This window comes from Sus scrofa, chromosome 8, assembly GCF_054392235.1.
Source record: "Sus scrofa isolate SSC_HxYL_T2T_F1_AM1 chromosome 8, Sscrofa_HxYL_maternal_Yorkshire_Landrace_v2.0, whole genome shotgun sequence".
NCBI lineage: Eukaryota > Metazoa > Chordata > Mammalia > Artiodactyla > Suidae > Sus > Sus scrofa.
The window spans coordinates 129,728,964-129,756,506 of NC_139390.1; the positions used below are offsets into that span (position 1 = coordinate 129,728,964).

Genomic DNA, 27,543 nt, shown 5'->3' on the forward strand with positions numbered 1-27,543 from the left:
CAGTCTTTTAGGAACCTAGGAAGGGGCACTGAGTGCAGCAAAAAGACATGCGTTTTCTATACGTTGTAAATTTAAACACAAGTAGTGGTTGAAGCCGCCTTTGCAGGTGGAAATTCTGTCAACTGTATTCTTTTCTTTTGCCTTGTACAGGCGAAGCAAAAGAATAGGCACAGAAGTAACTTCTTATGTAGCAAAGAAATGAATGTAATACATTCATATATTTGCTATAACCAGAAAGGAAAACAGAGAAAAGAGTGTCAGTCGTTTCTTGATTAATGCTTGGGGCCCACCTTTGATTTCATTGTTTCCTATTCAGAGAACCAGTTAATCTTAAGGTCACATCCAGCTGATATTGTCTAACCATAAGACATTAAAACTCTAGTAAGAGTTGTAACTCTGTATTGCGAGAATTTGAATCTCAACTAATAGTAACTGAAGCAATAAAGTTATGGTATTGACATAAATAACTGGACCTACAGAAAGATGACTCTAGCTTTAGATATGGGTAACTGGGAGTATGGTTAGTATTATCAGGATTTTTAAAAAATATATTTCTGCTTACATCTGTTTGGCTTTTTGGGGGGGTAATTTCTGCTTATTTAGTTGCAAAAGGCTCACAAGGAGTCACATGCTCACAGTCTACAAATCTAAGAATTTGAATAGCAAAACACAGTTTTTCCCAAGAATGGCTGAGCTCTCTGAAGTCCTGGTTTGGGTGACTTTTCTTTGAGGCTGGAGGATTGGCTAAATGTGGCACATATGCCCATTCTGCTGGTTGGAGGATAGTGTCAGTCATGCAAAATGCATGGAATGCTTCCCCCAGGAAAGAAAGGGTGCCCATTTTAGAAGAAGTGGGAAAGAAAATTAGACCAACAGTATGAATATTTAGCTAACATTACATAATGTTTACATCCCAAGTATTGATCCACTACTCCACTGTTAAGTAACATATTTACAGAAGATAAATGAGTTATAAAAATAACATTGAACTCAAAGGTAGATATTATTGGATTATGCTCCCTTCTGCCTTTCAACTCTTAAGAAACATTACACAATGTTATAAAGAAAAAAAAATTCACTCCAGAAAATTAGGAAAAAATCAGATATAAAAACCTGTGGGACGAAATTTAAATAATGATGAACTCTTAGCAACAACATCAAAGAATTGAGTTAACATAGGATGCTACTCACTAGGCATTTTCTTTTTCTTTTAAATGCATTTATACATTTTATTGGAGTATAAGTGACTTACAATGTTATGTTAGTTTCAGGTGTACAGGAAGGTGAATCAGCCATATATTTATACATATATATCCATTCTTTTTCACATTCTTTTCTCATATACTATCATAGAGTATCGAATAGATTTCCATGAGCTATATAGTAGGTCCTTATTAGTGATGGATTTTGTATATAGTGTATATATGCCAATCCCAACCTCCCAATCCCTCTCTCCCCCCCCAGTGTTTCCCCTTTGGCAACCATAAGTTTGAAATCCCTGAGTCTGTGTCTGTTTTGTGAATACATTATTCTGTATCATTTTTATTAGATTCCACATATTAGTGATCTCATAAGATATTTGTCTTTGCCTGACCTACTTCACTTAGTATGGTAATCTCTAGGTTCACGCACATGGCTACAAATGTCATGATTTCATTCTTTTTTATGGCCCAGTAATATTTCATTGTATGTATGTACCACATCTTCTTTATGCAGCCCTCTATTGATGGACGTTTCGGTTGCTTCATGTCTTGTCTGTTGTGAATAGTTCTTCAGTGAACATTAAGGTGCATGTATCCTTTCAAATCACGGTTTTCTCTGGATATATGTCCAGGAATGGGATTGCTGAATCATATGATAGTTCTCTATTCAATTTTTTAAGGAACTTCCCTACTGTTCTCCACAGTGGTTGCACCAAATACATCCCCACCATCAGTGTAGGAGGGTTCTCTTGAAATGGGCTTCTTTTTTTAAAGGTTTTTTTTTTTTCCTCTGTTATAGTTGATTTACAATGTTCTGTCAATTGCCGCTGTATAGCAAAGTAACCTAGTAATACATATATATATATTTTTCTTTTTCTCACATTATCCAGCACAAGTGACTAGATATAGTTCCCATTGCTGTACGGCAGGATCTCAGTGCTTATCCACTCCAAATGCAATAGTTTGCATCTACTAACCCCAAATTCCCAGTACATTCCCCTTGCCAACCCCTGCAACAGCAAGTCTATTCTCTAAGTCCATGAGTTTGTTTCTTTTCTGTAGGAAGTTTCATTGGTACCCTCTATTAGATTCCAGATATAAGGGATATCATAGGGTATTTGTCTTTCTCTTTCTAACTTACTTCACTTAGTAGGAGAGTCTCTAGTTCCATCCATGTTGCTGCAAATGGCATTATTTTGTTCTTTTTTATGGCTGAGTAGTATTCCGTTGTGTATATATACTGCATATTTCTAAATTCATTCATCTGTCAGTGGACATTTAGGTTCTTTTCATAGATTTTGAATGGTTGTGTTTTCTTTATCATTTGTCTTGAGGTTTTTTTTTTTTTTAATTTCCATCAAGATGGCAGAGGAGTAAGATGTGGTGTTCACCTTCTCCCACAAAAACATAAAAAAAAAAAAAATCCTATGTGTAGAACGATTTTCTTGATGCCTCAGTGACTTTTGAGAAAACTATAAAATGATGATTTATATTATGCTAAATGTTATAATTATTAGCACAGTATTTATTCCGGGGGATTGCCTGACCTGATATTTGCAATCTCAATACTTTGCTTTCTCTTCTGTTTCTTTTGTCTGGCCATTTATAATATGAAATATGGCTGAGGTGCAATGTCATATCATTCCAATGTGAAATGAGGGGCATCTGTGCAGCCATAGGTTAACATAAGCTCCTTTCAATGTTACGTAACTTACACAAGGACTCAGATTGGATTACTAATCTTCCATTTAATTTAGTCTCTTCATATATTGAAATTGTGGTCAGCTATGCCTTTTATGTTGGTTAGTTTAAAAAAAAGTTGAGTCCTCATTGAAGCTGTATGCTATCTCTTGCATTGTAATTTTAAACTAAAATATAGGATATTTCCCTAATATGCTATAAACTTGAATCACTTTATTTTTAAAGCTAGAATTGTACAAAACTTTATTGCTTTAGCTCACATACTGTTTTGCACAAAAAAAAGTGACTGTGTAGTCATGTTTTTAAAAAAGGTTTTAATGCTTGATCATAAATGTTAAAATATCTTATTAAACTTTGTTTAAACCTGAAATTTATGTTCAAGATGTACTAAATTAGGTTTTTTTAATACATGTATTTCATAAGTGAGAAAATATCATTTAAGTATTTTATAAGACATTCAAACTTTATTTCAGAAAATATTTACTAATTCTTTAAATTACAAACTGATTTAAAAATTAAGTGTATATATCTTGGTCTGTTTACAGGCTGTTATATAATTAATACATTTATTTAATAAGGAAGATTATTAATACAGTGAATGTATCATAGAATTATCCTCATTTTGTGAAGAAGTCAGTTTTTGTATAGGAAAGGCATGTCATGCTGTTCAAATGTGGGCAGGGTAGTTATGTTATTTTTCAATGTTTCTTTCCCTCTCAATTATGCCGCATTATTAGTTTTAGCATTTTGCTTTGATCAATGGGGTATTAGAGTGAATAAATGCAAATGAGCGTCTCTGATGTACAATACCTTAACAATTTTACTGGATCTCACAGTAATCTCTCATTGATTTTCTATAACATTTCTAACTTTTTTAATTAACACATAGCAGTGTGTATTTTATAATAGCAATTGTCAAGTAGTTTTTCTTAAAATATACTTTTATTTCCATGTTTCATCACAATCTATTATGTCAAATGCTGAAATAATATGAACAATATGCTCTCTAAAAACATTTATTTGCAAACCACTATGCATTTTTGTGATGTATAACATACTTCAAAGTGTGGTCTGTGATTTCTTATTTTGATCACTTGTATATACCCTCTCATGATTTTTGAAGAGAATTAGCAACATTATCGCTACATTAGATTAGTTTTTCTTTTTGTCTATGATCTCTCTTGATAGTATGTGTACTGTTCTCGTAAATAACCAAGGGCAAAATAAAAATAGACACTGATAAGTTTTATCTTTTCAAAAACTAAGCTAGTCTGCTAAGAACCGCCAGGAGATAATAAATTGAATGCTATATAAAATATAGTTTACAAGGTTGGAGTGAATTATGTTTGTTTTCATGAAACTCACATGAAGGATAAAAAATAATTCAGGATTTGGAAGATGGATAATTTTACTTTTATTTATTTTTTTTAATTTTTTTCCACTGTACAGCATGGGGACCAAGTTACACATACATGTATACATACTTTTTCCTCCCATTGTTGTGTTGTGATGTAAGTATCTAGACATAGTTCTCAATGCTACACAGCAGGATCTTATTGTAAACCCATTCCAAGAGCAATAGTTTGCATCCATTAACCCCAAGCTCCCTATCCCTCCCATTCCCTCCCTCTTCCCCCAGGCAGCCACAGTCTGTTCTCTAAGTCTATGATTTTCTTTTCTGTGGAAATGTTCATTTGTGCTGTATATTAGATACTAAGTTATAAGTGATACCATATGGTATTTGTCTTTCTCTTTCTGATAATTTCACTCAATATGAGAGTCTCTCATTCCATCCATGTTACTGCAAATGGCATTATGTCATTCTTTTTTATGGGTGAGTAGTATTCCATTGTGTATATATACCACATCTTCCTAATCCAATCATCTGTCAATGGACATTTGGGTTGTTTCCAGCTCTTGGCTATTGTGAACAGAACTGCAATGAACATGTGGGTGCATGTGTCTTTTTTAAGGAAAGTTTGTCTGGACATATGCCCAAGAGTGGGATTGCTGGGTCATATGGTAGTTATATGTATAGATTTCTAAAGTACCTCCATACTGTTCTCCATAGTGGCTGTACCAGCTTATATTCCCACCAACAATGCAGGAGGGTTCCCATTTCTCCACACCCCATCCAGCACTTGTTATTTGTAGACTTATTAATGATGGCCATTCTGACTGGTGTGAGGTGGTATCTCATGGTAGTTTTGAATTGCATTTCTCTAATAATCAATGATGTTGAGCATTTTTTTTCATGTGCTTGTTGGCCATCTGTGTAGGGAGGTGGATAATTTTAGAATATTTGGTAATGAGATCCAGTCAGACCACAAATGCCGTTAAGTGCATTTTTAATATCAATGAAACTAAACAGATATCTGGATTTTGATACATTCTTTTTCTTTACCAAAAGATTGAGATAACCGTCCCCTTCCTCCATTGAGCAAGAGCAGCTTAAAAAATGGGTAGTACTAAGGAAATTTTTACAAATAACAGAAACAGAAAATTAGAGTCAGAGATGAAACAGAGGGCACAAACCACTGACTTCCTAAAGTACTAGGTGACACTAGTGTCTAGAGTCCATGGGGAAACATAAGATAGCTGGTACATGGTTAACACCACTTCTGCCAATAGAAGTTACTTGCGTAGAGCTTTTGTGTCAGTGTGTGTGTGTATGTGCGTAGAGGACATATGTTTGTGGGAGGTAGAAAGACAGGACATACTTTTAGCTCGTTCACATTGAGTGTCATATTCAGGAGCAAATTTGAGTGAGAGTCACACAGGTGTACACTTGCATTAATCATTTTTCACCTGTCAAGTTACTAGTCAAGTCACGTAATCGTCAACCTTTTAATTCAGATAACATTTACCATAAAAAGTAATTATGAGAATTAAATGGAACAGTAATTATAAAAGACCTAGAACACTGGGAAACACATAGTGGGTTTTTAAGAATTTTACCTCTTTTTTCTTATTTTTCCCTGATTTTATTTTCCTTTTATGAGAGCGGTGGCCAGAAAGTCCAAATATTAGATTAAAATTTTAAATGGGATACTATATAAAACTTTTTTAAATAATTAAAACTACAGACCACTGCTTATTAGCATGGTAGAACATTAATTTACAAAGTGAAAAACCAGGCCATAGAGATTAAATGACTTTTCATAGATTATAGCTACATTATATCAGAACTAGATTAACATTCAATTTTCATCATTATTTCTTCTTCACACTTTGCCGTAAGATTTGTTAGATTAAGTTAATCATATACCAGCTAATATCTTAAACATTAATATTCAGATGCTCTCAATATCAATATGATTAACTGGTTCTTTTTAAGTAGAATCACATCTTTATTTATGTGGGAGCCAGGAAGAGAAAGGATTCTACAATATTTCAAAGTTATTTTTCAACTTCAGATATACTTTAATTTTACCAATCCATTAAGATCCATTCAAATTAAATTGGAAATTATGTAACCTGATAGGCAGATCAGGCTTCATATTCACATTATGATTGTATAGTAATGATCATGATAGAGAGAATTTAACCATCCTCTCTTTTTATTGTGGAATTCTTATTTTTGTTCAAAACTTGTTAAAAAAATCATAAACGTAGGTGCTTTTTTTTGTTTCTTTTCTAACACATTATTTTTGTCAGCAAGATATTTCTGAAGCAAAACACACTCAAAAGAGGGAGGGAATGAGAAGCAGAAGGAGAATGGGAAAAAAGGAACAAAGAAATATAAAAGGATGGCCAACTGAATACTGAAAGATTCACAGACCTAGCAGCCATGGTGTGGTTGCCTTGAACACTGTGACTTAATTTCTCCAGTCATCAATCACTGCAACTTCTGATGTTTTCTTTCACTTATGAAGGCTCACAGAGCTGGAGAAGCAGTTTATCTCAGTGCCTCTTAGCCATTAGTGCCCGTAAATATTGGAAGATTCAGTTGTAGAATTCTCGGCTGAACTCTCTTTCAAAGAAAACAAACAAACAAACAAACAAACAAAAAAATGATTCCTATCTCTATAGTCAGCTAAATGTGTATCAGAGAAAAGAAGCCTTTAGTGAATAAAAGACCACATTTTGGCATTAATGTATTTTCTTTGGTTGTTAATATGATGTCTAATTAACATTTTCAGAGTAATGAAGCAAGTAAAACTTAAATCACTATATAGTTGATGCATTTGACTCAGTAATGAGGATAATGTTATAAGCCTTTAGGTTCTTGGGTATCTTTTAAAGGTATCATGTTGTATAACTAAAGAAGGAATCAGTGATTATATTTAGATTAGCCTCCTAATGAAGAGGGTTTTAATTTGGTACCATTGAATCTACCAGGCCTGAAAAGAAAAGCAGAGGCAACTGAGGAAGATATTGAACTTAGATGTATAGCAAAGAAAATGGGTAGTTTCAGAATTTTTGGACGAGGCCTCTGGAAACTGAATTTAGTTAAATTACAATTCTTTACTTCTTTGGTATTCAGCAGCAACAAAACTTACCTGACAATCATTTGAATTCCCCCTGCTGTTTAAAGTGTCCAAGGGAAAGAAACATGACATTGTATCTTACTGTTTCATTTCAGTGAGTTTACTTTAGGGTCTTAAGAATAGGAAGTAAGGTGACAAGAATTAGCAATAACTTTTAAATATTATTTATCTTTTTACAGCCTGCTTTTTTTCCCTCACAAATTTCCTTCATTTTCTTTTAAACTGGTTGCTGATTGTTTAGATGAATACAAAGGAAAACTCATTTAAAACATAAAGTTTCCTATCCATTATAAAGAAATATTATAAGAAGTATAAAGCATAAGTCATTACTGGATGTTTTAAAATACACTTATAAAAATTATGTGTAGCCCATATTAGACCACAGCAGGACATCAGTGCTCTTTTGGATATCATTCTCTCATGATAAATCATAATTTTCCAATTATTACCATTATATATATGAAAAAGCATTGTTTTGACTTGATGACAGAAAGTCTGGGAGCATGTCAAATTGCAAAGAAATGTTATTTGATTTTAAAAACTAGAAATCACTCAAACTAGATTATCTCTTGTATATATAGACTTGGCCTTGAATGGGCTAATGCCTTAGCGAATGAGAACAAGACCAAAAACTAAATCTAAAAGAGAGAAACTTCAAATCTACAGAAGATACTATTAAACTCATGATTTAACCTATAAACATAAATGGCTAATAAAATGTAAACCTCTAGAGTTCGTGCGTATGAGTGTGTGTTTAAGTAACAGTCTTTAGAACACACACAAAAACCAGCAGTCTCCAAGTAAATGCAGGCTTTATCACATGTGAGTCAATAAGGTCTTCTTATTAGATGACGGACAATATGTGGATTTCTACTCCAGACACTTTCATTGCAAAAAGAGAAGGCACCTGCTGTCTAGTTGTATGATTCATGAATTCTTCCGAAGAGAAATGCTTGAAGCTGCAAAGTAATATTTTAAAGTCAGTTGTATTGGAAAACTCTGAATTGCCAGAAAATGTACTTAAACTGTATCTGTCTTTAATAGAAAGTGGTAAAATAAATTAGTCTCTCCAAGAACTATATAGACAGGGAAATAAATATTTGCTAACCCATTATATTCTAATATAAAAACCCAACTTAAATAATTTTTTATTACAAGTACACTTTAAATATTTTTATTGACACTAGATTGTAAATTCAGTAGATCTGTGGTCCTTTCCACATGTTAAAAGACATTATTAGAGCATTATTCTGGAATTTATAGTAACTCCTTTTGTAGTTAAGAAGGTGAGATCTTCTTTTCTAGCATTCTGAATTTTAGGAAGTATCACTAACTTGTGGAGTGTTACTAAGATCCTTTGATGTAGTTTATTTTATATATATATATATACATGTATATATATTAAATATTACATATATATGTGTACAGAGCAGCATGGTGTATGACTTTCAGTGTGTGTTTGGCAGAAGATTAAAATTCATAAGATATTACTATGTTACCATAGAACACAGTCCATAGTCAAATACGCTAAGAAAAATGTAGGATTAATCACTTCAAATGATTTCCAATATACTCATCTTATGTGACATTTTAAGGGGTGAGTATTCAACAGAGGTCTCTTTAGGAAAAAATGTTTCAAAAAAAATCTTAGACTAGCAGTATATAACACTATTTGAATTTCAAGATCTGGAATTAACTGGCTTTGGGACCTAATTTAGTCAATTAACTCTTTTTGTAAAACTTCAAACCACCTTCATATATTTGTATGAATAAGATTTAAGAAGAATATGACAAAACAAAAATACATTGCTTTTTAAAACATAATAGAGTAACATATTCTTTGTCCTATGGCTTTTTTGACACTTCAACATTCTAGACTCTTAACTGCACATTATAATCTGGAAACTTAAAAACAATCAATGTCCAGAACCACTCCTAAATCAATTAAATGAAGTTCTCTGGGTTGAGGCTGGGAATTGATGTTATTAAATGCTCTCAAGATGATTTTAATGTACTTTATAGACAGAGAAACTCTGTTGTGGACTACATCTAAAGGAAAAGAAGTCAATCTTCCAAGTCTAATCAGAATTATCCTAAAGCGAGAGTTTGTCGGTAGCCTAGAAGTTAGAATCTGGCATTGTCACTGCTGTAGCTTGGGTCACTGCTGTGGCAGGAGTTGGATCCCTGGCTCAGGGACTTGGGCATGCTGTGGGCATATCCAAAAAAATGTCCTAAAGTAATATACTGTATAAGATAATGAAACAAGTATCTGGTCTTGTAACACTTGTTATTTGGCTCAGCTTCATATCCCATGCTAGTTACTGGAATTTACGTGGCAAAAATTTATTATGATCTGCAACAGAATCTGGGAATAGGAGGTGAAGAGCACAGGTGAGAGTTAGCAAGTTGAAGATTGATGGCATTGATTCAGCTGGTTTTAGGAATGGGTGGAGAAGATGGGAAATTGGATGAGTGTTTCTCAGTCATGAAGAGAGGTGTGAAAGAACGTTTCACCGTTATTCAAACAGTGCTTCAAAATATTCATGCCTGACCAATTCCTTCTCCTCACCCACACACGTCCAGATAGAGCTACCCTAGATATTTTGTTATACTTTCATCTCTGCATTGAGAAGCACTAGCCTGGAAATTTATTTCAATTTCAGAATCTATGGTGAGTATCATACACATTAGTTTAAAAGTAGTTAATGGCTAAAATGCAAATGCTATATAAAAGGATAACACTGCTTTATTTGTTTACTTCTTTACTGGTATAAAAGTTAGGATAAGAAAGAAATATTTTAGAAATTTTGAAGGCCAGGCAAGGAATGAAAATGAATACTAAGTAGACATGGAGTGTGAAGAAAAAACTGGAATGCATTTGAAAAATGATGTATTGGAGGCAATTTTTACCTATTTGATAACTCACTATCTACCTGAGCATTATAAAAAAAGTGCTAATGGTGGGCAGATATATCCAAAAAGCCATAGAGAAAATAAAAGTTATACAAAAGAGTTTGGGGCCTGAAAGATATAGCTTCCACTAATTTCACAAAGCCTTTATCATCATTAAGACTCAATGTCTGATTATATATAAGATCATATGCTTGTTTGGAAGAATATTTCCAATGGAATTATTACAACACATAGCTGAGTTGTTTTGGAAACAATAATGAGATCATTTTGACAGCATGGCTTCCTTTGTTTTCAAAACTAAACAGATGTTTTTAATCAAGTCTACACGTTTCCATGTTCCTAGAGTCTGTTTTAATGTAAATTAAATGAATTTGTTCTCTTAATTTTTTCTTCAAATGATTTTATTGTTAAAAATTACCTTATCTAAAAAACTCTTGCTCTTTCAGCAAGCTCTCGTAGTACAGCGGCCATGAATTAAGCATTCATATTGAATTTAGAGACATACTGACTAACCCTATTGCTGTAAGGCAGGATTTGCTTCTAACTAGCAATTAAATTGCCATGTGGGCTAAAATCTATACTTCAACATTATCACCATAGTTTAGCTTATTTGATTCCTACACTTTTGAAATATACTTACTATTCAAATATACTGTTATTAAAAGATAAAATTCATACTACTAAATCCAGGATTTCTCATCTCCATTTTCTACTCGTCAAGTAATGGCAGCCTGGAAAGGCTTCCTTATTCCACTGAGAAAACAGAGGTTGAGTTCTGGTTAACAAATAAAATAGCTGTTTACTGGCTTTAGTCAGTACTGTGATTCATAGCTCAGTTTGCCTAACCAGAAGTTTTGTGGTTTGAGATGTGGATGGAAGAATATAAAGGGAAGTACCTGAATGCTGTGGGCTGAGATGGGTTAAAGGATATCAGAGAACCATATAAATAGCCAGCTAGGAATCCTTGACTCATGATAGCATGAGCTTGACTCATGACGCCCACTCTAAAGGTAAGCAGTGATTTTTCTATACATGGTTACCATTTCTTCAGACCTTCTCAGTGCTATTGAGTTGCCAAAAAAAGATTACAGCTGCAGTCCTTTTATGAACATTGATGTATGTGTTAATTAGGCTAAAACTAATATCGAAGGTTAGCGTTCCAGAAGTAAAACATTTCAAAGGGTACTCTGTTTAGTAAAACTAAAGTACAGTGATGTTTGGATGGGTGGGCGGAAGTCTGTCAGATGAGGTTTTCTCCACACGGAGCAAGATAATTTCACAGGCATAAAAATCTTGAAATATGGGTCATCCCAAATTAATTCAGATGTGCTCTGTAGTTTAAGAACCCAATGTAGTTTAAAATACCCAGTTTTTTAAAAAATTCACTTTCTGAAGAGATTGGCAAGTGAAATAATCATTCTTTGTACTAAAAAAGAGTACACTAAATATTTAACTATTTCCAGTCTCCCTCTAACAACGAAGAGGGAGGTCTGTCCAAAGGGATGTGAATGAAAATTATTAAAACTCAAAAGTAAGTGCATGAGGATAAAAAGAAAATCAGAATGTTGAATAATGTATTTGTTGAGAGAGAGAGAGAATATTAGACAAAGATATAAGGAAGACATCCACAGGGCTAACAAACTTTAGTGGAAAAGATTAAATTTCTGACTTGGGCATCTATGGCATCTACTGCAAGAAATGTGAGTCTCACTGCTTTCTGGCTTTCATTGTTTCTAATGCAAAAAATCATTTGTTAATTATAATTTTATTTCTCTGGCTATATTGCAGTTTTCTTTGTCTCCTAGTAATTTAACCTTGATGTATCTAGGATTAAATATAGTTGTGTTTATCTTCCATGGGGTTTGTTGAACTTGTTGGATCTGTGAATTGATACTTACATCATCAATAATGGGGAAATTTTGACTATTTCTTCAAATACCTTCTTCTACACTTTTATCTCATTTCTCTCTATCTTGCAGTCACATGACCTCCATGTTGGCTTGCTTGATCCCTTCTCACAGGTTTCTGAGCTTCAGTGTGTTTTTCCAAAATCTTTGTTCTCCCTGTCCTTAATGATTTTCTTTGATTAGTCTTCAAATTTGTTAATTTGTTTTTCTCTCATCTTAATCATTCTGTTGAGCCCATCTTGTAAATTGTCTGTTTCATTTATTATAATTTTCCAATCTGGAATTTCCTTTTTTTTCCATATATTGCTATGTATCTACTCATATTTCTTGAGTACTGAGTCATTGTCATAACACTGTAATTCTTTAAACAGTATTTCCTTTAGTTTTTTGGGTATTTTTTTTTAATTTTTTTATTTTAGGGCCGCACCCACAGCAAATGGAGGTTCCCAGACTAGGGGTCTAATGGGATCTACAGCTGCTGGCCTGCACCACAGCCACAGCCACACCAGGTCCAAGCCATGTTTTCGACCTACACCCACTGAGCGAGGCCAGGGATTGAACCCTCAACCTCATGGATATTAGTTGAGTTCATTACCACTGAGCCACAATGAGAACTCCTCCTTTAGTTTTTTAGAACATAATTATAAAAGCAGCTTTGAAGTCTTATTCTGCTAAATCCAATACCTGGCCCCTCTTATAGACAGTGTCTTTTTTCTGAGAAAGAGTCACATTTTCTGTTTGGTTTGTTGAAGTTAGTTATTTTAGGTAATATATCGTAACAGTTCTGTATTCTGACTTTTTCCCTCTGCACATTTTTATGGCTTGTGCTTATCCTATTTATTTGTTTAGAAACTTGTCATTACTAAAAATGTCAAAAGCAGGAGGTGTAAGCATCTGATATAAGCCATATTTGGGATGATTTAAGCATCAAAATAAATAACAATTAAAATATTATATTTTATTTTATTTATTTATTTTTATTTTATTTTATTTTATTTTCCCACTGTACAGCAAGGGGGTCAGGTTATCCTTACATGTATACATTACAATTACAGTTTTTCCCCCACCATTTCTTCTGTTGCAACATGAGTATCTAGACATAGTTCTCAATGCTATTCAGCGGGATCTCCTTGTAAATCTATTCTAAGTTGTGTCTGATAAGCCCAAGCTCCGGATCCCTCCTACTCCCTCCCCCTCCCATCAGGCAGCCACAAGTCTCTTCTCCAAGTCCATGATTTTCTCTTCTGAGGAGATGTTCATTTGTGCTGGATATTAGATTCCAGTTATAAGTGATATCATATGGTATTTGTCTTTGTCTTTCTGGCTCATTTCACTCAGGATGAGATTCTCTAGTTCCATCCATGTTGCTGCAAATGGCATGATGTCATCCTTTTTTATGGCTGAGTAGTATTCCATTGTGTATATATACCACATCTTCCGAATCCAATCATCTGTCGATGGACATTTGGATTGTTTCCATGTCCTGGCTATTGTGAATAGTGCTGCAATGAACATGCGGGTGCACGTGTCTCTTTTGAGTAGAGCTTTGTCCGGATAGATGCCCAAGAGTGGGATTGCAGGGTCATATGGAAGTTCTATGTATAGATTTCTAAGGTATCTCCAAACTGTTCTCCATAGTGGCTGTACCAGTTGACATTCCCACCAGCAGTGCAGGAGGGTTCCCTTTTCTCCACAGCCCCTCCAGCACTTGTTATTTGTGGATTTATGAATGATGGCCATTCTGACTGCTGTGAGGTGGTATCTCATGGTAGTTTTGATTTGCATTTCTCTTATAATCAGCGATGTTGAGCATTTTTTCATGTGTTTGCTGGCCATCTGTGTATCTTCTTTGGAGAAATGTCTATTCAGGTCTTTTGCCCATTTTTCCATTGATTGATTGGTTTTTTTGCTGTTGAGTTGTATAAGTTGCTTATATATTCTAGAGATTAAGCCCTTATCAGTTGCATCATTTGAAACTATTTTCTCCCATTCTGTAAGTTGTCTTTTTGTTTTCTTTTGGGTTTCCTTTGCTGTGCAAAAGCTTTTCAGTTTGATGAGGTCCCATGGGTTTATTTTTGCTCTAATTTCTATTGCTTTGGGAGACTAACCTGAGAAAATATTCATGATGTTGATGTCAGAGAGTGTTTTGCCTATGTTTTCTTCTAGGAGTTTGATGGTGTCCTGTCGTATATTTAAGTCTTTCAGCCATTTGGAGTTTATTTTTGTGCATGGTGTGAGGGTGTGTTCTAGTTTCATTGCTTTGCATGCAGCTGTCCAGGTTTCCCAGCAATGCTTGCTGAATAGACTTTCCTTTTCCCATTTTATGTTCTTGCCTCCCTTGTCAAAGATTAATTGACCATAGGTGTCAGGGTTAATTTCCGGATTCTCTATTCTGTTCCATTGGTCTGTCTGTCTGTTTTGATACCAGTACCACACTGTTTTGGTGACTATGGCTTTGTAGTATTTCTTGAAGTCTGGGAGAGTTATGCCTCCTGCTTGGTTTTTGTTTTTCAGGATTGCTTTGGCGATTCTGGGTCTTTTGTGGTTCCATATAAATGTTTGGATTGTTTGTTCTAGTTCTGTGAAAAATGTCATAGGTAATTTGATAGGGATTGCATTGAATCTGTAGATTGCTTTGGGTAGGATGGCCATTTTCACAATATTGATTTTTCCAATCCAGGAACATGGAATATCTTTCCATTTCTTTACATCTTCTTTGATTTCCCTGATTAAGGTTTTATAGTTCTCGGCATATAGGTCCTTTACCTCTTTGGTCAGGTGTATTCCAAGGTATTTGATTTTGTGAGGTACAATTTTAAAAGGTATCATATTTTTGTATTCCTTTTCGAATGTTTCATTGCTGGTATACAGAAATGCAACTGACTTCTGAATGTTAATCTTATATCCTGCCACTTTGCTGAATTTATTAATCAGTTCAAGGAGTTTTGGGGTTGAGTCCTTAGGGTTTTCTAGGTATAGAATCATGTCATCTGCATACAGTGACAGTTTGATCTCTTCTCTTCCTATATGGATGCCTTTGATTTCTTTTGTTTGTCTAATTGCTGTGGCTAGACTTCCAAAACTATGTTGAAGAGCAGTGGTGAGAGTGGGCATCCCTGTCTTGTTCCAGATTTGAGTGAGAAGGCTTTCAGCTTTTCCCCATTGAGGATTATATTTGCTGTGGGTTTATCAGAAATGGCTTTGATTATATTCAGGAATGTTCCCTCTATACCCACTTTGGCGAGGGTCTTGATCATGAATGGATGTTGGACTTTGTCAAATGCTTTTTCTGCATCTATTGAGATGATCATATGATTTTTGACTTTTTTTTGTTAATGTGGTGTATGATGCTGATTGATTTGCTTATGTTGAACCATCCTTGTGAACCTGGGATGAACCCAACCTGGTCATGGTGTATAATTTTTTTGATATGTTGTTGGATTCGGTTGGCTAAGATTTTGTTGAGAATTTTTGCATCTATATTCATCAATGATATTGGCCGATAGTTTTCTTTTTTGGTGGTATCTCTGCCTGGTTTTGGAATGAGGGTGATGGTGGCATCATAGAATGTCTTTGGGAGTATTCCTTCTTCTTCAACCTTTTGAAAGAGTTTAAGGAGGATGGGCACCAATTCCTCTTTATATGTTTGATAAAATTCACCTGTGAAGCCATCTGGTCCTGGGCTTTTATTTGTAGGGAGTGATTTTATGACCTCTTCAATTTCATTTCTAGTGATCGGTCTGTTCAGTTGGTCTGTTTCTGCTTGATTCAGTTTTGGCAGGCTGTAAGATTCTAGAAAATTGTCCATTTCTTACAGATTGTCAAACTTGTTGCCATATAGTTGTTCATAGTATTCTCTTATGGTTTTTTGTATTTCTGCTGTATCCGTTGTGATTTCTCCTTTTTCATTTATAATTTTGGTGATTTGGGTTCTTTCTCTCCTCTTTTTAGTGAGTCTGGCCAGGGATTTGTCAATTTTGTTCACCTTTTCAAAGAACCAGCTCTTGGTTTTATTAATTTTCTCTATTGTTTTTTGAGTCTCTATTTTATTGATTTCTTCTTTGATCTTTATAATTTCCTTCCTTCTGCTGACTTTAGGCCTTTTTTGTTCTTCTTTTTCTAATTCATTTAGGTGGAGGGTTAAGTTGTCAATTTGGGATCTTTCTTCTTTTTTGAGAAAGGCCTGTATTGCTATAAATTTCCCTCTGAGCACTGCTTTCGCAGCATCCCATAGATTTTGAGAGGTTGTGTCTTCATTATCATTTGTTTCAAGGTAGTTTTTAATTTCCTTCTTGATTTCCTCATTGACCCATTGGTTTTTTAGTAGCATGTTGTTTAGTCTCCATGGAGTAGGTTTTTTCTCTTTGCTTTTCCCATGGTTGATTTCTAATTTCATGGCATTGTGGTCAGAGAAGATACTTGAGATAATTTCTGTGCTCCTAAATTTATTGAGATTCGCTTTGTGTCCCAATATGTGGTCGATTCTTGAGAATGTTCCATGAGCATTTGAGAAGAATGTGTATTCTGATTTTTTTGGATGTAGTGTCCTGAAGATATCAATGAAGTCTAACTTTTCTATTGTTTCCTTTAGGATCTCTGTTGCTTTATTGGTTTTCTGTCTAGAGGATCTGTCCATTGATGTGAGGGGGGTATTTAGGTCTCCTACTATGATTGTATTCTCATCAATATCTCCCTTTATGTCTGTTAATATTTGTTGTATGTATCTGGGTGCTCCTATATTTGGGGCATATTTGTTGATGATAGTAACATCCTCTCCTTGGATGGATCCCTTAATCATTAAATAGTGTCCTTCTTTGTCTTTCTTTATGTCTTTTGTTTTAAAGTCTATTTTGTCTGATATGAGCGTTGCGACTCCTGCTTTTCTGTCATGTCTATTGGCATGAAATGCTTTTCCCCACCCTTTCACTTTCAATCTATATGTATCTTTTGTCCTAAGGTGAGTTTCTTGTAGGCAGCATATTGAAGGTTTTTGCCTTTTTATCCACTCAGCCATTCTGTGTCTTTTGATTGGGGCATTCAGTCCATTGACATTTAAGGTGATAATTGATAGATGATTATTTATTGCCATTTGATCCTCGTGTTCCAGTTGATTCTATGGTTCTCCATTCTTCCTTTCTTTTTTTTTTTTTTTGGTTGGATGGTCTCCTGTTATTATCTGCTTGAGTGTATTTTTTTTTCCATTTTTTGCAAATGCAATATTTGGTTTTGGCTTGTGGTTGCCCTGTTTTTTAAGTATGCTAACCCCTTCCCATAATTGTGTGTTTTAGCCTGATGGTCCTGTAAGTTCAAACACTTCATTATTATATTAAAATTAAGAAGAGAGACATACATACAAACAAAAAGGGTTATTTACCTCCTAACATCCCTTGCCCACATTTTATGGTTTTGATGACTCTTTTATTTTTTTCTTTTTAATTTTATTTTGTTTGAAGCATGTTCATGATTAAATCTGTATGCTGGCTTATTTGAGTGACTGCTCTCTGATTGCAGTTTCCTCAGTCCTAGTTCTTCCTCTTCTTCTTCTTTTTTCTTCCCTTTCCTTCCTTTCTTTTTGATTTAGAGAAGCCCTTTCAATATTTCCTTTAACCTGGGTTTTGTGTTGCTGTATTCTTTAAGTTTTTGTTTGTTGGGAAAAATTTTTATTTCCCCTTCTATTTTAAATGATATTCTTGCTGGATAAAGTATTCTAGGTTGCATATTTTTTCCTTTTAGCACTTTAAATATCTCTTGCCATTCCCTCCTGGCCTGTAGTGTTTCTGTAGAGAAATCAGCTGATATTCTTATGGGGGTTCCCTTGTAGGTAACATTCTGTTTTTCTCTTGCTGCCTTGAGGATCCTCTCTTTATCACTAACTTTTGCCATTTTTATTATGATGTGTCTTGGTGTGGGTCTGTTTGGGTTCAGTTTGTTTGGGGACCTCTGTGCTTCTTGTATCTTGAATCCAGTATCCTTTAGATTTGGGAAGTTTCCAGCAATAATTTCTTCAAATATTAAAATATTATATTTTAATACATTAAAATAAAGACATTGGTGAGTTTATTGAATATTCCAAAAAAAGGGGAGAGGGCACTTTTTTTAAAATAGAAGGTCTTCAGCAAAAAAAGTACCAAATAATACTAAATACTTTATAGAATTAAAATATTGCCATTTTGCAATTATCAAAGTAATAATTAATTTAGAAAGATGATCATTAATAAGAAACTCATTGCTGAGTTAAAAGAACTATCAGATATCATTAGATACTTCTTAGAATAGTTTAAAAAGAAAGATAAGAAATACCGTCTATTGCTTATGGAAATGCAAAATGGTATAGCTAACTTTTGGGGACAATTTGGCAGTTTCTTATAAACTAAACATAATCTTACCATATGGTTCAACAATTGCACTTGTATTTACCCAACTGATTTGAAAACTTATGTTTACCAAAAATCTACATGCAAATAATTTACAGAAGTCATCCCCCAAAATGGAACTGTTATGATGTCCTTCAAAAGGTGAATGGATAAAAGCCTTGTCACACCTTTGTACAGTGGAACACAATGCATTGATAAAGAAGAATGAGGCCAACAACATGAATGATCTTAAATGCACCTTGCCAAGGAAAGAAGTTTGTATGAAAAAGATATATCATTCCATTTATATGACATTTTGGAAATGGCAAAAATATGAAAATGGATAATAATATCAGCGGTTTTGTGAGGATGAAATAGGTAAAACACAGGGAGTTTTATTTCAGAGATGTGCAACTGTTTAGTATAATACTATAATATTAGACACATTTCATCATGGATTTTTCAAACCCATAGAACATTACAGCCAAAGAGTGAAACTTAATGTATACATATAAATTAGGAGGTGGAGGGATCCCAAGATAAAATGCAAATTGTGATAAAGTAATCTACTCTATTAAAAATATATGACATCTCTGAAGGAGGTCGGGAGAAAATGGGTTGACCCAAGTGATTTTTAACAAGTGGAGACTATAAGGCTAAAAACAAAAGGAATGATACATAAGTGCTGTGTTGTAGTTTCGGAAGTTGTTTCTTACAGGTCTATGAGTTAACAAATCTGAAACTATGGTACAGGTATACCGGGAGTGAACAAATACGTAAATGAATTATGGATGTTGGGACCCAGGTTTCTCACTGTTGGAATGAGATGCTACAAATAAGCAATAGAATAAGGCTAGAATGAACTATTTATTTATTTATTTTTCTTTTTAGGGCCGCATCTTTGGCATATGGAAGTTCCCAGCCTGGGAGTTGAATCAGAGCCATAGCTGCCAGCCTGCACCACAGCCACAGCAACACGGATCCAAACCAGGTCTGTGACCTCCGTAACAGCTCATGACATCCCGGGATCCTTAACCCACTGAGCAAAGCCAGGGATGGGATCGAACCTGCAACCTCATGGATGCTAGTAGGGTTCTTAACCTACTGAGCCACAAGGAAAACTCCCTAGAATGAAATATTTAATACTAGATTAAATTGGAGACATCACTATGAATCCAAATTCATGTTTGGCTTAATATTGACACAAATGATTGTTAGTATATAAGTAATTATAAATATGGGTTTACATACTATATTTATATTTATATATCTAATTAAAATCTAGTAATTGATTATTATAAGATTATGTATATAATCTTATAGATAGATAGATATAACACATTTCTAAACTGTGTATTCTGAAAAAGCCTAAAGAAATGACAACCTAGTAGCAATGAATACATCCAGCTCCAGACGTTGGTTTCTAGTAAAAGGAGTGAGAGAAATGGCTTGGAGAAATGGCTCATTATGTTCTGGGACAGGAAACACACAAAATAATCCAGGAGCATCTTGTACCAGAAAGTAATGGAGTGCTTAAAGAACAAACCAGTGGAATATGTCCTAGAAGCACAACTGAGCTAGCTCTCATTGACCAAAGCTCCAACAAATTGAGCAGCAAAATGTAGAAATAAACTATAATGTAAAGTAAAAATAAATATCTATAAGTCCATACTGATACAAATCAGTGATTGAATAAACCCGCATAGTGGAGCAAATAGACAAATCGCCATAGAGGAGAAATAAAAATAATGTATGAAGTTATTCCTTGCTTCAAGCGGTGGAACATTAGAGCCCTGTCACTTTAAGTGTGAGCTGCCCATAGTGATTTCCTACCAAAGAGTAGAGTATAGAAAGAAAACAAAGGAGTAACTTTATAGTGGTGAAACCTGAGAAACACTGTCCTAGCTATGCGATCAAGGCTAATATCCAGTCTTAAGTCATGTTGATTGCATTCACCCCTGACATGATATGATATGATACGATGCAACTGTGCTTTGCCCCTGCAGCTTTTCTTTCCCCAAACTCATAATTCCACTCTAATCATATGAAAAACATCGTCCAAACCCAAACTGAGAGAGAGTCTATAAAATATCTGATTAGTCCTCCTCAAAACTGTCAAGTCACCTGTCTTGTCATACTTGTGAAAAGTATGAGAAACTGTCACCATCTAGAGAAGTCTAAGGAGACATGATGACTAAATGAATAAATGTAATGTGATATCTTGGGCATAAGATATCCTGAATCAGAAAAATGACATTAGATAAAAATTAAATAATGCAACCAAAGTATAGACTTTATTTAGTAATAGTACATCGATATTGGCTCATTAGTTGTGGCATATGTCATTCAATGTAAGATGTTAAAAACAAGGCAATCTAATTATGGTAAATATAAGAATTCTCTATACTATCTCTATACTTTTCTGTAAATCTGAAGATATTCTAGAATAAAAATTACATTAGAAATAAAACATTGGATAAAGCTTAGTGCGAAAAAAAAAAGGATGTTCACACAGTTCAAAGAATCACTGCACACATTGTTTTTCATTATAAGGGGGGAATATACCTTTATGATGGAGAAGTGCAAAGGATAGCAATTTAATCGAATCATCAAAATTTACAGTGCCAGAAATTGAACAATTATACACCATATGCCTCCTAATATGCCGCATAAAGTACAACATCATTATTTCTGACAAAAATGTTTGATCTAATCATGAGGATACCACTAGAAAAAAACCCATATTAATTCATGTTCTGCAAAATAATCAAAATTTATTGGATTGCTAAAAGCTTTCTTAGCTGGCAGGCTTCTAAGGATAAACTATTTATATTTTTACTTAACACAGTGTGTTACTATGAGGTGGTTGGAAAGAACTTCTTAGAGTAAGTGGCATCAGGGATATAAATCTAAGAATGACTTGAAAAGCGTCACTAGGACTGAATGGGAGAACAGAACATATATTATGGTCAATTCATGTGTCCCTGAATAAGGACAATTAAAAATACAAACTTTCCCTGGGAATTTGGATCACAAAAGTCAGAGATGAATAGCCAAAGTGTCAGTTACATAGAAATTTAGTGTTTGAAATTTACCTGATACTTAAGCTTTGTATTAATTCTAAATATGACAAATCAGAAGTTTTTTCCCCATTTCATGATCTCAAGTATAAGAAATGTTCAACCCTTCCTCTGCTCTTTTCATAGTCAGTATACCCACAGAGAAAGCAATCATGTAGACAATTCTGAGACATAAGAATTTTTTTTTTTTTTTTTTTTTTTTTTTTACTTTTAAGGACTGTACCCACAGCACATGGAGGTTCCCAGGCTAGGGGTTAAATCAGAGCTGTAGCTAGCTGCTGGTCACAACCACAGCTACAGCCATAGCAACTCGGGGTCCAAACCATAACTGCCACCTACACCACAGCTCATGGCAAGGCCAGGTCCTTAACCCACTGACCAAGGCCAGGCATCAAACTCACATCCTGATGGATACTAGTCAGGTTCTGGTTCATTAACCATTGAACTGGGACAGAAACTCCAAGAATTCTTTTAAAATGGGGGACATTATTCATCTTTTAAAAAAATATACATCTGACACAATCACTTTTTAAACGTAGGAATTAGTTCTGTATCCATTTAACAGGCAGACCAGTTATGAAATCTTGGTTGACGAAATAATTTAAATACTGCAGTGTAACATTATTTTGTCTGGTTATGTAGAGGAATTTGCAGTTTTTCACTCTGAGCCACTTTCAGTATTAGTTGTTAATTCCAGTATTATCGATTACATTTTATAAAGTTAAGTAAAAAGACAAAGATGTAATAAAGTTCTGTAAAGGAATAAAGGTGTAAAGATAGCTTCCCTCCACTCTATCTTATTGATTTTTCAGTGTTGTCAGATTTCAGCAAATCTCTTGGAAAACCCTCATAAATTTCACACATGCTGTTAATAGTCCAATCCTGGACGTTAACAAAGATGGCGTTCTTCTATCAAGCCCTGCACTTGTATTGCTGCACTTGAAGCCAGTTTCCTTCTTTCCTCCAGCTCTGTGATCTCTTTCCTAGCACCTCAGCACTGTAAATTTCTGGCGGAGCCTCCCTCGAATGGGTTGCCTGTGTTATTTGACTTTGCCCTAAGCTTTGCAGGCCCCCTGTGGCTGGTTATAAGTGGCAATCGGGAAAGGAGAAAAATGCAACTTGCCAGCTAGTACTGAGGAGAGGCATAACACAGACACCTTGAGACTCATATTCAATTAACCTTCCTTGCCTCCCAGCATTTTCATGGCAAAACCACTAGTGTTCACAAAAGTTATACTCAATTCAACAAATATTTACAGGGCTCCTACTGTGTGGGGACACTCCACTAGAGCAAGAAGAATAGGAGAAAAGGGAAGGAGGTGACTGATGAAGTGAAAGGGAGAGAGTCCTAAAATATGAATTATGGAATTAAATAAAATGGGTTCACATACTTTAAACTTTTCCCTCACTGACCTTTAGACTTAAACAAGTTAAATTCTGTAATTATTCTTTTTCTCTGATTAGACAGAACGAAAGAGAGTTTTCAAAATATAAAATCAAGTATGCAAAGATTTTTAAATTTTGAGTTAATAGCAAAAGGTAACGTTATGTAAAATAGAGTAAATGTAACATTGTAAATTCTCTGTTTGCTACCTTGTAAGAGACTGAAAATAAAAATTAAAGAAAGCTAGTTCTGGGGAGCAAACCAGAGTTTGGAAATACAGGTAAAACTTTTTGAAAGGAGGGCATTCAGAGAGATTGTGCTAGGTTGTATGGTGGAACTGAATTGTGCATTCATAGACCAGTTAGCTACAGAGTGCCTTGATGGTATGCTGGAATAGATAATAGCATTCATTCTGGAACTGCAGCCTAGGTGGTGTAGTCAAAAATTTAATAGCAAATTTCAAGAAGCTCTTGGATGAAATAACTGTTAAAATGAGATACAAACCACACACAGAGGGAAACCTAGAACAATCTATTCCAGCTAAATTGGTTGGGATCAGGAGGAAAGGTTTCACAGGAGCAGTAGCAGTGAGTTGCCTCTAGAGATGATGCCATCAGTTTCCCCAGTCCCTGTCTCACCGAAACGAAACATTGGAACGGCAGATGTTTTACAAATTTATTAAAGTGAATGTGCATTTTCAGAGAGGGAGAGAGAGAACTCATGTGCGCACATGAGTGGTTAAAAAGAGAGCCTGACTCCCTCTACAATAGTCTTTATACCCCACACTGCGGACCTGAGTGGAGACCCACTTCGATCTTCTGTTTGGTCTTGGGCAGGATATCTTATTTGCATGGGGAGCAGGTTATATGGTGGCCTGGTGAGGAATGGGTGACATTCCTTCCTTAGCAGGGAGTGAGCAGCCCAGACTGGTCAACGTTGGGGAAAGGGCATTAGAATAAGACATGGCCAGAGGCTTAGTGGTTTAATTTCCTTGAACGGGATTTGAAGCTATAACAGAGATAGTGGTAGTGAATCAAAGGTGAGAATGGGAAGGGACTTTATCAATGTCAGCTTTGCAAGAACACATGCACTATTACAGGAATACAAAAATATTATGGAAATTACGAATATACTGGGGTTGTGGTATGTCAGTATAATTGGAGATGAGTTTATATGCCGGAGGGCAGAGAAAGCTGCATGGGTAACTTAGGAAGAATATAAGGGGAAAAAATAAATGAGGCCCGAGGACTAAACCCTGGGGTATGCCAATATTTGGATTTGGGGAAGAAGAAATAGATCTAGCAGTAAACAATGAAAAAAAAAGGCATCTATGTAAAAGTCCTCATGACAAGAAAAAAGCATTTTGTAACCACATATGGTGGTGGATGTTAACTAGACTTATTGTGGTGATTGTTTTGAAATAATATATATATATATATATATATAAAATAATTATGTTGCATACCTGAAACTATATAATGCTGTATGTAAACTATACCTTAATAATAATAATAACAAAAGAGACATCTATGGGTTAGGGAATAAATCAGGAAGGATAGAAACTAAAGCAGCAAGCAGAAAATAAATCAAGAATAGGAATTAATCATCTGTATCAAATGCTGCTAAGGTTTGAGTAGAAAGGAGATAGATAGGTGATAGTAGACTTAGCATGATGGATACCTTTGGTTATTAGGAATGATTGGTTTAATGGGTTGGTGGGGGTGAAAACCTCCACTAGTTTCTAGAGAGAAGATAGTTGGGGATTTGAAGACAAGGAGTACTGACAACTTTTCTAAGGAATTTTGTCATAGAAGTCTGTTATATATTTTTATCCTTTAGAGTAGGGAAATGTGGCTGTGAATGGAGGGAAGCAGATCCAGTCAAAGCTCCAGAACTAGAAGCTGCAAGTATGTGAATCAGGAGTTGCTGATAACCCTCTTACCTGTCCAGTGAATGGTGTGGGGTTTGATTGGCAATAATAACACCAGCACCTAGAAAGAAGCAGGGACGACAACTAGGCAATCTCCCAACTAAAATTAGTCCAATCACATGCCAGTATCTTTCCAATAAATCCTTCTTCATCCTGAGTTACACAAAGAGGAATTTGTGTAACCTGAAAAGGCCTGGCTGATTGAGTAGTAAAACATCATTAGCTAAACTTTGCACATATTAAGTGTGAGATGTCAAAAATATCAGTGGCTTTGGGAGGTTCAGACCTGGAATTCATGAATGTGCTCAGAAGTGCAATTTCACACTTTGGAATATAGAGGACATAGTCAAATTATTAAGTCAAGAAGGAGATTGCTCGGCTTATGTGTCCAAGCAAGGTAGGACTATTTTAAAATCTATATATAAAATAATTTTGTAGAGTACCTACATGTAAAGAACAGCTGACTAAAGCCCATAGAAGACAATTTTAGGAAAGGTAACGGGAGACAAGAAAGAGAACAAGAATGCAGTGTCATAAAATATAAGGTGTGGCAGCATATATGGTCAAGTGTGTCAGGTTTTTTCCAGAGAGATTAATTATGATGATTACTGTCATAAAACCACTGGCCTTAGATATGATAGCGAGAAACTTTGAGAAAGTCTTTTCAGTTTAACTAGTAGAAGGAAGAGAGGGATCAAGTGATCAGGTAAGGTTAATGAGACTCTAGTTACATTCCAGAGAATGAAAGTGAAGCCATTTAAATAATAGTGATGTGTGAGCAGATTTGTTGACGAAGGTAGAGGAGTGGAGGAGAGGGCGACTGTAGAGCAAACAAATAATGGATGGAGCAAGGATAGGAATGCCAAGATGGGAGAAAGAGAAGGAAGATGGGTCCCGCCTTTGTCAAAGGTCCACTGGCAGAAGTAACAAATGCAGAGATATTTTAGATTTTTAGATATTTTTAGGCATATTTTTAGATATATTTAGAAAAGGTAGGGAGTTTCTCTTTTGAAGATAATAACTGGGAGGGAAGAGACTGGATCTAGAAACACTATAAGGCAATAGCTTAGCCAAAGTGCAAATAAGGTAGATAACTATCCAGAAATGAATACACGATGCCACCGCGTCCTTTCTGCTATTTCCTCCCTTTCCTAGAAGTCTATCCTTGAGGTACAACTAGTTTTAAACATATTAAACACCCAGGGCAAGTGCCGTAAAAGGATAGTAGTAGGAGAGGAAATACTGCTTTGGGGATCCAAGAGGATGACTTTGGATTCTATACCACAAAGAAAACGATTTCCTAACACTGCAGTGCACCTTTCCAGAATGTTACCTTGGTAATGCCAACAAGAGCAAAGGACTATTAATTAGCTGATGAGTTTTTCTGTAAGAGATGATGTGTCTTAGAGAAAATAGGTAGATTCTATCAGGCAGCCAATTTTATGCTGCCCTCCCCCTGTGATAAGTAAGGAGTTCCTGTAAGAACCATCATCCTCCTTGGTAATGGAGACTCCTGATACCAGAAATGCTTGCTTCAGAGGATTATAGATGAATATGCACATTTATAAAAAATACCATCCATTTACAAGTTAAGGATCAACTTCAAGTTTACTGCTGGTTCTTTATTTGAACTCTGCATCAATAGAAAAACACATTTGCTCTGTAGCCTATGACTCTGATACACTGAGACATTGTAATTGCTCCACATTCCTGAGTAATCATTTTCTGATTGGTTTATTGCCACCTCTGCCTTATCAGGGCATGGCACTGTTATGGACCCTGGTGATAAATTACCCTTTAGAGAGGGATAAGACAGTGCCACTTTAACAAGTGCAATAAAGCCCTTTTTATATTGGGAGAGTTCAGTGCATTTTCCATTCATCATACACCCTCAGTGATTTTACACAGATTTTACACTGTTGATTAGCTCATTAGTGGGGTTAATTGGATACATTAACTGGCAGAATTACAGCTTGACTATGAACCAGAGGCTGCAGCATTATAAATGACAGACAAACCACAGACATGCATGGCCAGCCTAAAGGAAGTTCTTCTCTTTGATTAACTTTCATTAGATTTTAATTCTTTCTCCCTCCCCACTCCTGTAATTGACTCCATGTGAATATTTTCAATGGATTGGAGAAGTGAAAAGATGGCATTAATGTATATTTTCAATATTTCCTCTCTTTCTACTTCTACGAGTCGTGATTATCTTTATGAAAAGAAATGTTTAGGTTTTTTTTTTTTTTCTCTTTTCTTTTCTTTTCTACAGAATAGTATTTGTCCCAGTGGAAACTATAAGTTTGGAAATGATGTGTAATTTACATATGCTTTTGATTTGTATGTGTTTTATATAAGATAGCAGTTGGCAGTGGGAAAGAGCACCAGACTAGGAAGGTGGATCTGGGCTCCATTGTCAGCTCCTTTATTCCCTTTGCAGGCACCTTGAGAAAGTTCCCAATTCTCTGGGCCTCAAATTACTATATTCTTAAATTGGAAATCAGTCGTATCTTTTGTGCAAGGCTAGTGATGAAGATGCAATGAAATTTTACCTAAATCTGTGTACATCTCTGAGAGGGTCAT

At 35.1% G+C, this 27,543-nt stretch overlaps 1 protein-coding gene across 7 annotated transcripts in view; it reads left to right on the forward strand.

Annotated features, from left to right (window-relative positions):
* The window catches only part of LOC110262188 (uncharacterized), a 665,542-nt gene that overhangs the window by 209,021 nt on the left and 428,978 nt on the right, over positions 1-27,543 (forward strand). For 3 of the 7 annotated variants that reach the window (XR_014813349.1, XR_014813351.1, XM_084973385.1), the window contains exon 1: positions 11,294-11,316. The exons of the other annotated variants lie outside the window; for them this stretch is intronic. The gene's annotated coding sequence lies outside the window, so the exon portion shown is untranslated. Of the gene's footprint in view, positions 1-11,293; positions 11,317-27,543 lie in introns of those variants that run through there. 7 annotated transcript variants of the gene reach the window in all.